At 49.6% G+C, this 18,710-nt stretch overlaps 1 protein-coding gene across 3 annotated transcripts in view; it reads right to left on the reverse strand.

Annotated features, from left to right (window-relative positions):
• LOC138258996 (contactin-4-like) overlaps nucleotides 1-16,307 on the reverse strand; it is a 789,032-nt gene extending 772,725 nt beyond the window's left edge. Inside the window, exon 1 of one of the 3 annotated variants that reach the window (XM_069206362.1) lies at nucleotides 14,611-16,307. The gene's annotated coding sequence lies outside the window, so the exon portion shown is untranslated. The remainder of the gene's footprint in view (nucleotides 1-14,610) is intronic. The other 2 variants (XM_069206361.1, XM_069206363.1) reach the window with 2 other exon arrangements.
• Between the last annotated feature and the right edge of the window lie 2,403 nt (nucleotides 16,308-18,710).

The raw sequence follows: 18,710 nt of genomic DNA on the forward strand, positions 1-18,710 counted from the left end.
ATTTGGCGTGGCGATTTTGGCCTCAGTGGGCCACAATAGCGTAAAAAATTACACTAATGTGGCGCAAGGAGGCGCTAGGGGCTCTTAAATCTACTCCTTAGTGTGGATCAACTATGTATACTTCTGCCTGCACAACTCTCCCACTGGTATAAATCCCACTGCATGTGAACAGATGTAGTTTGGAACAGCAAGATGTTCCCTCTTCTTAATACTGGTGACCCACAGGGGCAGATCTCACTGGGTCTGAACAGACATAACATGGATCAGCAGTGTGTGCTCCTAGTACCAGCATAGGTCTCACAATGGGGCAGATCTCACCAAATCTGAACAGATGTATGTTGAAGTCAGCTGTGTGTACTCCTACCTCAGCACAAGTCTCACAATGGGGCAGATCTCACCAGATCTGAACAGATGTAGAGTGAATCAGCTGCTGCATGTATCCCTACCATGCCTAAGGATTCCCTTGGTGTGATCACACCAATTCCAAACAGATGTAATGCAGATCAGTGGTGTTTTGCCCTCTGCCCCAGCACAGGTCTCCCACTGGGCAGATATCACCTGGTCTGAACAGACATAGCATGGATCAGTGGAGCATGCCCTTGCCCAGCACAGGTCTCACAAAGGGGCAAATCTCATGGAATCTAAACAGATGTATGGTGAAATCAGCTGTGTATGCCACTACCCTAGCAAGGTTTTTTTTACTAGGACAGATCTGAACGGATGAATCATGAATCAGCCATGAATATCACTATCCTGGCTAAGTATCCCCCAGGGTAAGATCTTATTGGGTCTGACAAAAGTAGTGTGAATCAGTGGGTTTTGCTCTCTGCTGCCCCATAGGTTTCCCACTGCCGTAGATTACACCAGATCTAAATAGATGTAGCGTGGCTCAGTTGAGTGTAACTGCACTGGCATGGGTGTCCCACACGGGCAGGTCTCATCAGTATCCAATGCCCAGACACACGATCCCCATGCCAGGCCGAATCACTTTCCCCAGTTTTGGGCTTGCAAGAGATCCCAGATATTTTCTTGTGTTGCTGCTAGGGTGCAACACTGAACTTCTGCTTAATTTTCCTGATACTGCTGCAGAATCAGATATTAAAAGCAACACATTTGGGGGGGGGCGTAGAAAGGGTGGGCATGAAAAAAGGGGCATCTCTCAAGGCCAGGTAGAAACTGCACAGATGTAGGTGTGTGCAGTGGGGTAACCCACAATAATGCCTTCCCGTGCAGAGGTGCCAATGAGTCCCCCATATCTCACAGATATCCATTGGCTTTGGACTGAATGTGGCCCACTTTTAGCGTCGGGCACCAGGTCCCTCAGAAGCTATAAAGGCCTACATTACACCCCAGCGTGTGTGGTCCTTCCTGCGGGGGCTGAAGTGGAGAAATTAGAAGGTCTCTTTCATACACACTGGGACATGATTACTATGCTGAGGAGTAAGGGGGAAAAAGCAAACAGGCTGATGCTGGGTGGTAAGCTGCAATCTCTAATGTATGAGGAAAGCTTAAAGGCAAACAGGAGGTCGGGCAGACCACCATTGACCTGGTCCATATTGGGAGATACACAAGACAGCCTGCATGTTCCTTTTGGTGTATAAGAGCCTCTTCATGAAACACTCACAGTCTTGGTTCTGTCTAAATTCCACACACCTCACCACCCCAAACGCTCCGGCTCTGTCAACCACTGCACTCTCGCTGGAGCATCTATAATCTCCTTGCACTTGATACACCCCCCACTGTATTATTCATACTCACCGCTGCCACCACTTGGCCCTACTCACACTTGCACTTGTTCTCTGGGCCACCTGCAAGCATCTTCTCAGCCAGTATCACCACCCAGCACCAGGGATTAATCTTTAGAAACATATTTGTCTCCTTCGACCACACCTGGTTCTGGGCATTAAACCTCTTCACCTCTGTTAGACCACCATGGGTTCTTCTTTGTCACACCCTGTCCTTCATGGTCAACACCAGGCTTTAACATCTACACATTCCTTGAAACACCCGAGACAACTCTAAGTTCACCACACCTTTGGACAGACTGGTTTAACTGTGAGATATTCCTTGCACAACTTTGGATTCTTCTTCCTTCACCCCACACCTCGACATGGTAGATTAACACTTACCTTGCATCACAATTCACTGCACCGACTGATATGATAGTTTAACGCTCACACTTCCCTTACACCACACAAGGACCTCCACTATTCATCCCACATGAAATTTTAACTCTCACAGTTCCCTCGCAGCTCCCATGGAGTCCTCTCACTTTACCGTGCCACCAGAGAGAATATTTCAGCACTAATGCTTTCCTTGAACCCAAGAAGAGGACAGAAGCTCTGAGCCTGATTTAGATCTCAGCAGAGGATTAACTCTTTTGCAACAGTGATGGATATTCCATCTGCTGACATCTAAATACCATTGGTTTCTAAGGTATTTAGATTTTGGCGAACAGGATATTTATCACCGTTGTGACACAGTAACCCATCTGCCAATCTCAAAATCTCTCTCTCTCTCTTATAGGCCCAGCCCAAAAATAGCTTAAAACCTTACAACTCCCAAGGGCCCACCCCGCATTCTTAGAATGATTCAGCGAATAATATTTGTCACAAACTCATTGTTTTGTATTTCCTCTTGAAGTAGCCTTGCACCAGCACCGGTTTCCCTTCTTCGCTATACTCCCCCACACTTAGGAGGCTTACTCACGACCGCCCTCCCTCCCTTGCCTCCAAAGCACACCCCTTCTCACCTGGTGCCACATTACCTTCGCTGGTGATCTCCTATCCCATTTTCTTTTTGCTCCTCAATTGCCAATGCGTCTGCCACACTTCCCCGAGCCTCATTTTATTTACGCCAATGGGCCTTCCAAGCTGGAGACACAGGACAACCCTGTACGCTCTGCTCATGTTCCTCGCACTGCCCGCTGCTACCTCGCAGAACATCCCGGCCTCTTGCGACCCTGAACAGCTGGGCCCTGGGGCAGGCTCTGTGCTGCTCCTATGTTTCCCTTCTCCCTGCCCTCTCACAGCAGGACGCTGCCAGTTGTACAGCTCCTAAAGTACACGCACGGTGTACATAGCGCTATAATCCCTCGCAAAACGCTGCTACTCTCAGGAAAGGAGACCGTTTCCCACCTGAGCCCTTCCGGGCACTGTCCCAGGTAAGCTCGGAGAGTGTGCCACACGTGGATGGAAAGCGTGGGGGGGTGCTGTCGCCCGCTCCAACCATGAATCAAGGGCACGTGGCCGCCAAACGGACCCAGTGCCTCAGAATCTGGGCTGCTGTGCCGTATCCTCGTTTGGCCTTGATGTAAAAACAAGAGGAACATTTCTAAACAGTAACAACCTGCGGTTTATCGCTTCTACTAAGGATTCCGTGCATCCTGTTAATGTGGCAAACCTTGCCTCTGTCCGTGACGCCCTGCTCCCCTGGGCCCCCTTGCCATGTAGAGAGTTTTCCGGGCCTCGGTTGCATCAGTCTGTAGGGCCCCTAAGGGCCCTGTCTCCACGGCAGCAGCGTGTGATCTGGCAACGCGGAGAGCGACTTCAGGTCCACATTTCACCCTGGAATTGGACTTGAATTGTGTGTAGGTGGCGGAGGGGGGGACAGAATGTGACTATGTTTGAAGCAGACCTCCTTAGCATCTACATATAATACACCTGTTTACACTTAACACGCCTTTTCAAAGAAGTCAGCCAATAAATTGCGCCGCTATGGCCCTTCCTGTCCATTAAAGGCTGGTACTAATAGCACCGCCGCCCCTCGTCCCCTGAACTGTGGCTGGCGCTAAGATCCGGTTGCTCGTCCGCGTAATTCGGGATAGCATTAGCAGCAAAGCAGGGAATCCCTTCCGCTTCCGAACGGGCTAGCACCGGCAACCCTGGTGTCCCTCCCGATCCCTTCCTTAAAAGGGCAGCACACGGACCTCCCCTCTGTTTCTTTACGTTGTTTAAGGGCCCGCACTGCCAGCTTTTCGCCTCCCCTAGCACAAAAAAAAACAAATCTTAAAGGGGCTGATTACCGTTTTAGGAGACGGCAATTTCCTTCCCATTCGTGCCTTAAAGTGTCATCCCTCAGAGCCCTGCCGCCCCCTTCCCTTCACTGATTAAAGTGCCAGTCCTGGGATCCTTCACTTCTTCAGGTCGAGCCCCGAGAGCTGGGCGAGCTCGCCCCGAGAGCCAACGGAGAAGCGCTCGGGTCACCTACATTATATGAAGCAAGCCATCTCACCAGGTGCCAGGGACATGCCATGGTCCATCACTCTATGTAGAATAGGCAGAAAACAGACTTTCTTTCCCTATGTAATAAAAGAGATATTACATGACATCTCGCCAAGCTTTGGCGACAATCTATAAGACTGCCTAGGCATTCTGACAAAAACATACAATAATAAGGGAGCATCCCCTGCAGAGACACAGACGAATAGAGTGGAGAGTTCTTCTCTCTTTTTTGTTTCACTTTGTACCATAGAAAGGGCACGCTCTGACGTGCCATGCAGAAGTCAGCACTGGCTGTCAGATCATGTGTACAAGGGAGAAGGCAGACTGCATTACCTCGCGTAATAACGTATGTATTGTATAGCATCCTGGGTCCACTTATGCACTGGAGACATACTAAAGCCTGCCACGTCATGTACAGTAGACAGAGCACAGGATGCCTGGCCATGTTTGATAGCCCACATCCTCTCTCACCTCGTAAGACAGAGAACATAGACTGTTTTACCATATGTAATAACATACATACTACACCCTTTCTCGATGTACCACAGGCATGTCAAAACCTGTCTGAACATGGAAAAGGCACAGAATAGAGACTGCTTCATCCTGTATGACACATACTACAGCCAGTGTTAGAATATTAAAGAGACAGAACACAAACTGCCTGACCATGTTTAATGCACGCCGCAGGTAGTTTACCACACCTTAAAGCACCGTAAAGCAGGGCACAGACTGTCTGGCCATTCTTAAAGAAGCACCGCGGCCTGCCTCTCTGTGTATTACAGAACATAGAATGTCTGACCATGTATGAGGCATATCACAGCCTGTCTCACTGTGTGTTATAGAGCACACAATGTCTGATTATGTGTGAGACATACCACAGCCTGTCTCACTGTGTGTTATAGAATAGAATGTCTGACCATGTATTAGACATACCATACTCCGTCTAACTGTGTGTTATAGAACACAGAATGTCTGACCATGCATGAGACATACCATGCCCGTCTAGCCATGTATAACAACTAAAACATAAATGTGATCATGTATGAGGCATGCTATGCCCATCTAGCCATGTATATCAGACACAACACAAACCTGACCATGTATGAGATATGTTATACCCATCTAGCCATGTATAACAGACACAACATAAATCTGACCATGTATGAGATATGATATGCCCGTCTAGGCGTGTATAACATACAAAACATAAATACGATCATGTATGGGATATGCTATGCCCGTCTGGTCATGTATGACAGACACAACACAAATCTGACCATGTATGAGATATGATATGCCCGTCTAGCCGTGTATGACAGACAAAACATAAATAAAATCATTTATGATCATGATCATGTTCTATGCCCGTCTTGTCATGCATAACTGATAAAGCAAAAACGTGACCACGTATGAGACATACTATGCCCGTTTAACCATGTATAAGAGACAAAACACAAATTGCACCATGTATGAGACATACTATGGCCGTCCAGCCATGTATAACAGACGGAAAAAAAACATATTCGCCCATGTAAGAGATATACTATTGCCTGCATCACAACATGTAATAGTATTAACACAGACTGCCTTATCATGCTTAAATTAAATACATATCACATATGGTCAATCCATGTACACGAGATATGCCATTGTCTTCCCCACCACGTCTACTTCCCATGCCCTGACATGCATGTTAAAACATATAACATGCTGCCACTCCACGAAGATGAGACGTACCATTGACGTCCCACTACGTATACCATCCCGTGCTATGTTTGCTAATAGGTGCATCACCAGTCGTCTCTTCACGTACACGAGACATTCCATTGTCTTCCTTATACCCGTCCTATGTTTGATAAATGACGTATTACTGTGCTTGAAATGGAAAAATAGAAGTGCAGGTACTCTGTACCAGAAGTACTCTCCGGTACTCTCCAATTAAAAGTATTACCTTTTTCTTGAGATGTGCAGGTACTCTCCTTCTCAAAATAAAAAAGTGCCGGTACTCAGTACCGGACAGTACCGGCCCATTTAAAGCACTGCACACGCGCTTTCTCCATGTACCCGAGACATGCCAGGATCTTCCTCTCCGCGTACATCATACCATGTTATGTATGTTAAAAGAGCTATCTCCAGCCGTGTCCGTGTACTAGAGACGTACTGCAGCCATTGTTACTAGGTAGAGCACGAGGCAGCGGCTGTGCACTTTGCCATGAGTGAACCACAACACAGCAGAGAGACTAAAGCAGCGAGAAGCAGAAAGCGCTTGATCTCGGCTGGTGAAATGGGCTCTCATTAAGAGAGGTGAGGGGGGCACGTGTGTTTGAAGCAGCTGCTCTAGCATCCAGCATGGCACCACTTAGTGCACTCACAGACACGTCAGTGCCCGGAAGGGCTCAGGTTTTCTCGACAGCATAATCACATCCCGGTTTTTAGGAGGGTGGCGTGAGAACACCTGCCCTCTGCGGCTGAACCGAGGGGGTGATTAGAGAAGAGATGCAGGTCATGGCGAGGGCGGGAGGGATCTGCTTGGAGAAGGTGGGCGGGGGCACTTGGGCCGGACGTTGTCGCATTCTCTCTCTCACTGAAAGAAATATGTGGACGATAAAAAAAATAACACAATCACAGCACATGCCAGAATTCCAGTAAAATACCAAAACTCCCCTAGATGTTGTGTAATATAGAACCGTTGCTACATAAAAACGACGGCACGGACACGGGGTCAACAGAGCCACTTGTATATTCTCCACTAAACACGCACACTCTCGCACAGCGAAGCTCACCGCAGCCAGGCACAATCCGCATGCGCTTCTAGCGGCGTTAGACTACGGGCACCCTCCCTCAAAGGCTGCTGGCGGGAGTGATACCCTCGTGCCCCCTCGGCGCATTCTTCCGCACTGCGTCCGCCCTCTTTTCATCACCCGCCCCCTTAACCCGAGAGAGTACTTCCCACAGGGACAGGATAACAGAAAAAAATGAGCACCAAAGCGTTACCCATAGTGAAGCAAAAACTCCCCCTGGCAGAGTGCTGCTCTAAAATATATGTTACCCACAGTAAGCATGAGACACCAACGCTGCACTAAAACCAGTCCACAAAAAGAGAGAGACAATACCTCCTTAGGTACTATGTTAAACAGGGAGGGATGACATTACCTTCTCGTGATAGTGTTACCCACATTGAGTTCTCTGGACACAGTGTTATCCACAATGAAATACTAAGGTTCCCATAAATACAATGTTACCCACAGTGAGAGGCACAGACTCCTCTGGACAATGTGTTACTCACTGTAAGATAGTGAGGCTGCCTGGTACATTGTTAATCACAGTGGAAGTCGTGGACTCCTCTGGACATAGTGTGATCCACAGCAAGAGGATAATGAACGTCATAGATACAGTTGCCCAGAGGGAGAAACAAAGGGTCTATTAAATACAGGTCCACAAAAAGTGAGCGTTAATGTCTCCTAAGATACGATGTTACCCACGGTGGACTGAAAAGGCCTCGTAGGAACAGTGTTATTCACAGTGAGAAACATGGACTCCTCTTGACACAGTGCTACCAACAGTTAGATACTAAGGCTTCCTGAGACATTGTCATCCACTGTGAGAGGCATAAACTCCTCTGGACACAGTTCCCCACAGTAAAATACCAAGGCTGCCTGATACATTGTTATCCACAGCGAGAGTCACCGACACAACTGGTCACATTGTTATCCACAGTAAGATACTAAGGCTGTCTGACATATTGTTGCCCACAGTGGGAGACACAGACACACCTGGACACAGTGTTATCCACAGTGAATACTAAGGCTGCCTGGTACATTGTTACCCACTGTGAGAGGCATAGTCTCATCTGGACACAATGTTATCCACAGTATGATACTAAGGCTTTCATAGATACACTGTTACCCACAGTGAAAAACTATGGCTCCCCTGTTACATTGTTACCCACAGTGAGGGGCACAGACTCCTCTGAACACATTGTTACCCACAGTATTCTACCAAGGCTGCCTGGTACATTGGTAGACACAGTGAGAGGCATAGACTCCGTTAGACACAGTGTTACCCACAGTAAAATACTAAGACTGCCCGATACATTGTTTCCCATAGTCAGTGGCATAGACTCCTCTGGACACAGTGTTACCCACAGTAAAACACTAAGGGTGTGTTATACATTGTTACCCACAGTGAGTGGCATACTCTCCTCTGGAAACAATGTTGTCCACAGTAAGTTAGTACGGCTTTTATAGATACACTGTTACTACAGTATGATTCTATAACTCCCCTGTGCCATTGTTACTCACAGTGAGAGACATACAGTCTCTTGATAGAGTGTTACCCACAGTAAAATACCAAAGCTCCCCTAGGTACATTGTTAGCTATACTAAGGCACCAAAGTTCTCCCAGCATATAGTGTTAGCCACAATAAGACACTATACTCTCCTGGATACAATGTTACCAACAGTGAGACCCTAAGGCTCCCTTGGATATGAGACCCTAGTGCTCCCTGAGATAGAGTGATACCCAGAAAAGCAAAAGCTCCCTTAGAATTAGCCACACTCAGTTAAGGGCAGCAGCTCCTTCCTTCTAGTGTCTCCCAGCAAGAGAAGGGAACGTTACACTCCAGCGTAAAGATCTGTTTTTTTGTTCATAATGGATAAATGTCCATAGGATCTAAGTGATTGGAAGCCCGGGGGATGAATATTTCAGGTTTATTGTAAGTCATCTGACACGTAAATGACCCCGTGATTCCAATCTGGTGGAGGAATGCCTGGATGGCAGCGAGCTGCAAGCCCAGTGGTCGTCCTCCATGTTTGGAAGTCGCCCCACACTGTGCCATAGGAACAGAGGAACGCTGCTTATCTATAAGATAATTCAGACTTTGTGCTAAGCACCTGAGTGTGTCCTGAGCTACACCCACCACCGCACGTCATTCAGGAAACCCTGTGCCAAATCTAGAGCCTCTTGCCATGCTTGCACCCCAACATTAACTCTGCATCCACTGGGAAAACCTGCAACCACAAGTCAACGGTGCAAACACATAGCAGCCATGCAGCCAAAACGACGATCTATAACCACAAGCGAGCTCTAAAGTCACAAGATAAGACAACTCTGCTGCCACAAAGCAACCATGTACACACAAGACAACCATATAGACACGAGTAAAGTAACAACAAGCTAGCTCTAAAGACACAAGATAAGATTACACTGCTGCGACTTAGGGCACCACCTAAACCCAGGAAACACCCCAAACAAAAGGCAATCCTGCAGCAACAAAAATAACTTATACATAAAAGCACCAGCTGCCCCCAAAATGCAGGTTCTACTACAGGCATGAATAAAGCTTCCAGGTACAGGTGAACCTCACACCCACAAGTGTACCTCACAGCTACAAGCTAACGGAACAACCCCATGATAACCAAGTATCAGAGGCTAAACCCACATACAATAAATAGCCCCACAGACACAAGATAATCCTAAATGACTTGATGAACCATGAAGCCCTATTCTAAATATGCAGCCAGATGTTTAATCATTAGTCCTGCTGTTATTAGGCACTGCAGCCCTAGTTCTAAAGCCATTGATCAAATGTCCCTACCTACAATACACCTACAGTCTCTTGGTAACTCTGCAGCTACAGCATACCTCTACGTGTCTAATCAGACCAGAGGCACGAGCTGACCTACAGCTACAAGTAAACACTATAAATAAAATTTAACCAGAAATCATCATCCGCACCCATCCTACAATCCGCACTAAATCTGCAACCCAAATCTGATCCTACAGCCACAACAGACACAGCATACCTCTACAAGCCCAATCAGGCCAGCAGCCACGAGCTGACCTACACCAACAAGTGAACACTGCCGATAGAATCCGACCATATATCATCCAAAACCTGCAACCCGCACTACGTCTGCCACCCAGATCTGATCCTACAGTCACAGGCTAACTCTACAGACACAGCATCACTCTAAAAGCCCAATCAGATCAGCACCCACGAGCTGACCTACGGCAACAAGTAAACACTTCAGATAGAATCTAACCATAAATCATGCAAATCCAACATCCTGCATTAAATCTGCAACCCAGTTCAGATCACACAGCCACAGGCTAACCCTACAGCTACAGCATAACTCTATTAGTCCTATTAAACAAGCAGCCACAACCCAAGTCTGACCCTACAACCACAGGCTAACTCTACACACTCAGTATACCTCTACAAGCTCAATCAGACCAGCAGCCACACGCTGACCTACAGCAACAAGTAAACACTACAGGAAAAACGCATCTAACGATAATGGCCGTCCCTACAGCTTTATCCCTGCCCGACTGTTTCATGCTAACACGACAGTGGCGCCGTTCTATTGCCCCAACTAACTGCACATGCCAGCATTGCTGCCTAGTGGCCACCCTGCTGTCAGCCCCTATCCGCCCAGCCCCCGCCTCGTGCACTGCCCCGCGCCGATATCACAGCCCCGCGGAATCATTTCCATTGCAGCCTGAAGCTGATGACGCAGCACACGAGCCGGACAGGAGCTGTCCATTCAGCACTATCTGTGTGATTGTATGTGTGCATTCAGGTGTGCAGTGCAGTTACAGCGCCGAAGGAAGTTTCTAAGCGCATGTATTTTGAAGCAGGGAACGTTATTTTAAGGTAGTTACCCAGTGCAGTAAGGTGAGCGTTTGAAGAAGGACCCCGTGCATTAAATGCCCTGAGGAGATTCTGGAGCTCGTGTTTTAAAGAAGGGGTGCGTGCGTGCCTCGGAGAAGAACACGTCAAGTGGGAGGACAGACACATGGGACACGCCTCTCTGCGTGACTGAGAGACCTGGGGCGTGAGCGCAGAGCTGAGACGAGGGGGAAACGAGGACACTGCAGGAGACGGGCCCGCTCAGTCTCGTCCAATGTGCGAGTGGCCAGGACTGAGTATTCGTGAATGTGAGGGGAGCAGAAAAGCACACTTGTGTAAAAGTGTGTAAACGTGGGCGCAGTGAAGAGGTGCTATTGACAGTGAAAACAAGACACCGAAGCCCATATTTATACTTTTTTAGCGACGCATTTGCGGAAGCAAAAGTGGCGCAAACTTACAAAATATAACTGTATTTTGTAAGTTCGAGTCAAACAATGACGCAAATGCTGCTCTAAAAAAGTCTAAATATAAGCCCAAGAGATTCGAGAGGGAGCAAGGAAATAGAGAGGAGGGACTGGAAAATAGAGGTGGGAGAAAGGAAGAGTGCATTTAGACAGATATTGGAAAGAATACTGATGTCTGGTGGAGAGAGGTAGAGAAGGGAGGAGAGAGGCGAGAGAGAAAGTGGAATTGAGAAACGGCCGAGACGAAAAGGGCTAGAAAGATGAAAGGATGACGAGAAGAAACAAGGACTGTGGAAGAGAGAAGATATATAGAGAGAGAAGAGATGCGAGGAATAAGATAGGTTTCCGGGCGTGCATAAGGGTGCATGTGTATACCTTGGATGTGTGCTTATTGCGTGTGCCTGTGTGTTGTTAGTGAGCGCATCCGTGAGCTTGAATGTGGATGTGTGGTCTGTGCCACAATGCTGAGAGCACATGGTATTTGTGCTCTGAGGGTTGATGTTCATGTTCTCCGTGTGCACGCGGTATGTTTACGCACACCGTTTATGCATGTACGCTGTCTGACTACCGGGTGTGGCCTTCTGGAGCGCACGATTAGGACTGCCCATCCCAGTCGATCCTTTGGAAGGCGTGAAAGCCCTTCAGCGTGGCTCCGGGGACAGCCTCTGACACTGTCATGGGGGGAGGGTGGGCTGATAGGGTTGGGGAGCGGTATTATCGAGGGTGGAATCCCCAAGGGTGGGCACGCGCCTGCAAAAGGAAACCAGAAGGGTTAGATGTCAACACCACCCTTCATCCAAACATGACTCCCATAATATTAAAAATCTCACCGCACAGAGGGGGCTCAGAAACCCGAGTTTCTATTCTACGGCAGTACGGAGGGAGCAGCGTTCTTTCTACTGGGGGTGAGGGGTGGGGAGGGCAAGCCTTGCTGGACAAAAAAAAGAGTGAGATTGTCAGCATTCTTTCGTAATGTTGCAATTTTCGAAACGATTTAAAGAGCCCGTGAATACTTTTAAGGGATTCCTTGATGGGTTTTCTGTTTTGGGTTTATGTTTCAAAAGAGGCAAAACACCGAATTCGCCTGCTTTTCGTAGTGGACTTAAAAATGTTTAAAAAACGGCCAGGAGACAAAAAGCACGCCGTGTTTGTGCCATTTATCCGCGTCCAATAAAAGGCACTGCCACTTTTCAGCAGAGAAGTGTGTGTGATGTGGGGAGAGAGGGCGGGGGTTCAGACACATAACGTGGTAAATGCGTGGAGCTGTCCACACTGGACACAGACGCCTCGAGCTCACACGAATGCGCGAGAACATGTGCTTTTTAGTAAGAGATTCGCCTCAAGCACTGTAATCATGCAGGTGACCACTGCGGAGCAGTTGACATGGGTGTGTGAAGGTGTATGTTTTGGGCTGAAGGAGGCAGTTGGAGAATCGGTTGTGTGTGCTACTAAACCATGGTCACTAGTGACTGGGATGTGGGTGGTTAGCGTTTAGGCTTTTTGGCTGGTGAGAAGCATATGGTTGTGTGCCTGGGATTGTGCACTGATGACCAGGTCTGTGTGTTTAAAGAATGGTTGTGTGTTCTGAACAGCTATTGTGATTATGTAACATGTATTGGGGCGGGGAGTGTACTATGACTGCTGAAATTACTATTTGTATGAAGGAAGGAACTCTTTGTGTGGTGAGATTGTATTCTGCGATATATGTATGGAGGGGTGTACGGTATTACGACTTTGTGTTGCTGGGTAGAGGGCATTTATTGTGTGATATTCGTTAACATTGGGTGGGAATATGTTGTACTTGATAGTGTGCTGGCGAGTACGGTGGGTTAAAAGTGATGTGCTGGCCAGTGTGGGGTTGATGTTCTCTGTGTTTGTAAGGAGGGTGGGTTGTAGGTGATATGCTGGACAGTGTGGTGTGGGCTCCTTGTTAGTGAGTACGGTGAATATTAAGTGATGTGCTGGCCAGTGTGGGATTGATGGTCTCTGTGTTTGTACGTAGGGTGGGTTGTAAGTGATGTGCTTGCCAGTGTAGTGTGTGCTCCTTGTTAGTGAGTACGTCGAATATTAAGTGATGTGCTGGCCGGTGTGGGGTTGGTGGTCTCTGTGTTTGTAGGTATAGTGGGTTGTAAGTCATGTGCTGGCCAGTGTGGTGTGGGCTCCTTGTTGGTTAGTACAATTAATATTAAATGATGTGCTGGCCAGTGTGGGGTTGGTGGTCTCTGTGTTTGTACGTAGGGTGGGTTGTAACTGATGTGCTGGTAAATTAGGGGGCTGGGCTCCATATTAGTGAGTAAGTTGGGTTGTAAGTGATGTGCAGGCCAGTGGGGTGTTGGTTCCTTGTTGGTGAGTAGGGAGGGTTAAAAGTGATGTGACGGCAAGTGTGGGGTTGGTCATCTGTGTGTTTGTACGTAGGGTGGGTTGTAAGTGATGTGCTGGCAAATGGAAGGCTTGGTTCCATATTGGCGAGTAGGTTGGGTTGTAAGTGATGTGCAGGCCAGTGGGATGTGGGCTCCTTGCTGGCGGGTACGGTGGGTTAAACGTGATGTTCTGGCCAGTGTGGGGTTGGTGGTCTCTGTGTTTGGTACATAGGGTGGGTTGTAAGTGATGTGCTAAGCCAGAGGTATGTGGACTCCTTGTTGGCGAGTACAGTGGGTTAAAAGTGATGTACTGGCTAGTGTGAGTTTGGTGGTCTCTGTGTTTTGTACGTAGGGTGGGTAAGTGATGTGCAGGCAAATGGAGGGGGTGGGGGTAGCTGGGCTCCACATTGGCGACTAGGGGGGATCTCACTGGTGCCCTGGTCAGTGGGGAATGGGCTCCCTGTTGGTGTGTAGGGTGGGTTATAAGTGATGTGCTGGCCAGTGGATGGGGACTATGTGTTAACCAGCAGGGGATGTCATAAATGATGTGCTGGCTAGTGGGGTTTAGGCCCCTTGTTGGCGTGTAACGTGAGTTGGAACTTATGTGGTGGCCAGTGGGGTGTGGGCTCTGTGTTGGCGAGTAGGGTGGGTTATAAGTGATGTGCTGGCCAGTGTGAATCGTGTCTGTGGTGGAAAGAGTACAGTGGCGTGTGTGCATGTGGATGTTTTATGGCTCTAGAAGATTTGTTTAGTGGTGTAACTCCCAGCACGGAAGAGGAACCCCTCCCCCCATAGGGAAGATAGTGAAGAGGAGAGGAAGATACCAGGGAGTCAGTCCCTACACACCCCTCCCCCTTTACTGACCCCTATGTCTGGGGCACCTCTAGGACAGGTGGCGCTCGGAGAGCTAAGGCGGACGCCTGGGTACTCACAGGTCTGCAGATGCAATGCGTCCCTCCGCTCTCCACGGAGCTGAACTCCCGATAAACCCGCTGCCTCGATACTCCGAGGTCCTTGAAGAGTGGTAGAGCCCTCGCAGTCTCCCCAGTCTTCCGGAGTACTCACAGGTCTGTAGCACCTTTTCTAGCACCCTCCTCCACGGTACTCACAGCCTGGTGGCGCCTTCACACCAACCCCGTCCTCCGCCGCCCTCACACCTTGTAGTGCCTCGGCTGCCGGACCGATCTCGGGGTACTAACAGCACCGCAGATCTCGCTTTCCACTGTGCCTTACAGGTACTCACAGCCCCACAGCCTCAGTAGTCACTCCCCTGCAGTCACTACTGCCTCTCCTTGCTTCCGTGATTCTCACAATCTCTGCTGCTTCCTTTTTCCTCCCGTGTACTCAAAGCCCTGCGCCGACCCGCAGCATCCTCTCTCCTCAGGGTACTCAGAGCACACCTGCTTCACTCCTCCTCCGGACCCTACTCCTCGCCGTGGTGCCCGTGGTTGCTAGCTCACCTGGGTACTCACAGTACTCTCCTCCAGATCTCCGTACCACAGCTGATAGTCCGTGTTGCCTTTCTCCTTTCAGGGGTACTCACAGTCCTGCAGCACCCTTACTTCCCTCATCCTCCGGGGACCTTCTCGCCTCTGTCTCCTTGTACACCCCTGCAGTCACTCGGTACTCGCTGCCTTTCGCCCTCTGGCACTCACAGCCCTGCAGTTCGTGATGCTCTTTTCCCTCTGGTGTACCCACAGAAGGGGCTGCAGCACCCCTGCTTCTCACCGCCTCCGAGTCCCGTCTCACCACTCTTTCTTGTGGCCCCGGCACTCCGAGGTACTCTGAGAGCCCTGCGGTCACGCGGTACTCTCCACCTCTCGTGCTCCCGGGCCTGCAGTGCACCTCTCCTTCTGCGTCCGCACAGCTACTGCACAATGCAGGCACAAACCGGGCTCCGGGCGAGGGAGCTGCCTTGGCCTCCGGGCAGCAATGCCATCATCTTCCCAGCTGGGACCCTGGCTGCCTGGCTGCCTCAGCCCGTCGCCCCAGCAGCCGTAGTCAGCGGCCCCGCAGCCTCAGTCCCCAAAGGCACCGGCACAATTAGCAGACGGAGCTCAGACTCAGGCAGGGATGCACACGCTGCTCCGGATGGGGAGACTGGAGAGAGTGTGTGTATGTGTGTGTGAGAGAGAGAAGCAGAACGCACAGCCCAGGCTGCACAGATCTCAGAGTCTTTGTGAGAGAGGGAGAGCGCGCCGCTCTGGACAGAGGGACGCGGGAGTCTATGACAGAAGAGGGCAGAGCCGAGAAGAGACTGTAGAGAGAGAGAGAAGATGCCTGACCCTTCCACAGAGACCGGAGGGTCCGTGGGAAAGAGTGAGAGAGCGCGACACCGGCTGGATAAACACGAGAGACTGTGTCCGAGATGGGAGACGACAGGCGAGGCTGGGGATGGGAAAGCCGGTGTTAGAGAGGCATGGCAGGCAGCCCCCAGCCAGTGAGGGTAGGAGAGTGTGGAAGACAGGAGGGGGCGGTGTGCTCCGGCTGGAGAGGCAGGTGAGCCTGTGTGCCAGTTGGTAGTGCACACGTTACGAACATGTCATGGTACTCTCTCGAGTAATGGCTAGTGGGCACTGGGGCGCAGGCACTTTTGCACCTTCCTGCCAGGCAAGGAACCTCCTCATGCGACGTTTAACGCCGTATGGAGGAGGGCTTGGGGTGACATGTCGGATAAGGGTCAGGGGGAGGAGCTGACATGCAGGTGGGGAGGAGTGTGGTGGTGCTTGGCACTGAGACGGAGACACTCCGGCGGTGCTGGGGTGGCGTGAGGTGGAAGAGAAGTGCTTGGGAGGGGTGATGTGTAAGGTGGAAGAGGGGTTCTAGGCAGAAACGGGGCAGTGAATTGGTGCTAGGTGACACCAAGGGCAGGAGGGTGGGACTGTGGATGCAAAGGCTGGTCAGAGAGGTTGGCTGGGAGTTACACGGAAGAGTTGAAGTGCAGAGGTGGGGATGCATGTTCGGGAGGAGCTATGGCTTACACATGGAGATGGGGTAACATGCTTACAGGAGTTCAGAGTTACAATGGACCTGAGAAGGGCTGGGCTGACATGCAGGGGTGTGGTTAGGGAAGGGGTGACCTGGAAAGGTGTCACAGCAGGGATTACCTGAGGTTACACTCAGAGGTGGGGGCACAAACATGGAGCTCGAAGCAGCATGTGTCTGAAATGGAAGGGGGAGATCACAACATGACCACTGGAATTAAGTGGCAGGGCAGGACCACATTTCGTGATAGGGTTCTCTAAATTATGTAGTAAGAAAATGGAAATTACGTGGTATAGTAAAGCACATTTTGTGGTACCATTTCTTCATTATTTGGTAATTTTTACACAGGTTAACACTGCCTCGACAAATGTTTCCAGCCTTACTCTTCAATAAAGCAATAAGCAACAGCAGGTGAACCAGTCATCCTTTGTTTAGGGCCTTCCACTACAAGGCAACAAGTGTTGCTGCATTTTAGTAACTTTTTATCCATTTGAGCTTTGACCACCTGGAATATCCTCCCCACCCATGACATCACCTCTGCCATGAAATCCATCAACTCGGGAGCTCCCACAGACCCATGTCCGCACCACATCGTCAACCTTGGAAACCAAAGGATTGGCCAGGAACTCACCACCCTGCTCAACACCTCTATCACCACCGCAACATTTCCTGACACCAGGAAACAGGCCGAAGTCAGACCACAATTCAAAAAGCCCTCCGCCGACCCCAGAAAACCCCAAAACTACCAGCCAAGATCCCTGCTTTCATTCCCAGCGAAGGTACTGGAAAAGATTATCAACAAGCGACTCATGACATACTTGGAGCAGAACCAGTTACTTGACACCTCTCAATCCAGCTTCCACAGCAATCACAGGACCAAAACTACCCTGATCGCAACCATCGGTGATATCCAAACCCTCCCCAACACAGGAGAAATAGCAGCTTTGATGCTCCTCAACCTCTCGGCAGCCTTCAACACCGTATCCCACATTACGCTGATCAAAATATTCTATCACATTGGCATCCAAGGGGATGTGCTTAGATGTATCATCTCCTTTCTCACCGTAAGAACCCAGAGGATCCACCTCCCACCATTCACCTCTGAACCCAAGGAGATCACCTGTGATGTCCCCAGGGGCACCATCCCTCCTCCCCACTCTCTTCTCATATATATGACCCCGCTGGCCAATATAGTCAGAACCCATGATCTCAACATAATTTCCTATGCAGACAACACCCAACTCATTCTCTCACTCACCAACTACCCCTCCACCACCAGAACCAACTTCCACAGATGCATGACAAGCGTTGCTTACTGGATGAAGAACAACTGCCTGCAGTTGAACACAGACAAGATCAAAGTACTGATCTTTGGCAAAGGCAGCAACACATGGAACGACTCCTGGTGGCCATCAGACCTAGGACCTGCACCCACTCCCTCCAACCATTGCAGAAACCTCAGAATCATCATTGACATCAAGCTCACCATGAAATCACAGATCAAAGCTGTCTCCTCCGCCTGCTTCCCAATTTGCACATGTTACGTAATATCTTCAAGTGGCTACCCCTACACAAGAGATGCACACCAAAACACAGGCACTCATCACCAGCTAACTGGACTACGGGAATGCAGTCTATGTAGGAACTCTGCACACTTCCTATTGAGACTTCAGAACATACAGAACACCACAGCCTTTCTAGATGAACCCACATCACACCCCTCCACTGGCTCCACTTACAGAAGACATTGTAATTCAAGCTGCTGACCCCCGCACACAAGGCTCTACACAACCAAGGACCTGTGTACATTAACCTCCACCTGAACTTCCACCCACTGTCGAGAAGACTACCTCTGCCTGCCGTTCACTTACCCATACTCCCCACATCTACTGAAGCAGAAGTGGAGGGTGTGCTTTCTCTCACATTGCACCAGAAACCGGGAACACCTCCCCATGCACCTCCAGGCCATCACCTCACTTCTGGAATTCCAAATGTCCCTCAAGACCTGGCTGTTTGAATAAGTCTCTGGGACCTGCAAGCACCTGGT

This window comes from Pleurodeles waltl, chromosome 9 (assembly GCF_031143425.1).
Source record: "Pleurodeles waltl isolate 20211129_DDA chromosome 9, aPleWal1.hap1.20221129, whole genome shotgun sequence".
NCBI classification, from domain to species: domain Eukaryota; kingdom Metazoa; phylum Chordata; class Amphibia; order Caudata; family Salamandridae; genus Pleurodeles; species Pleurodeles waltl.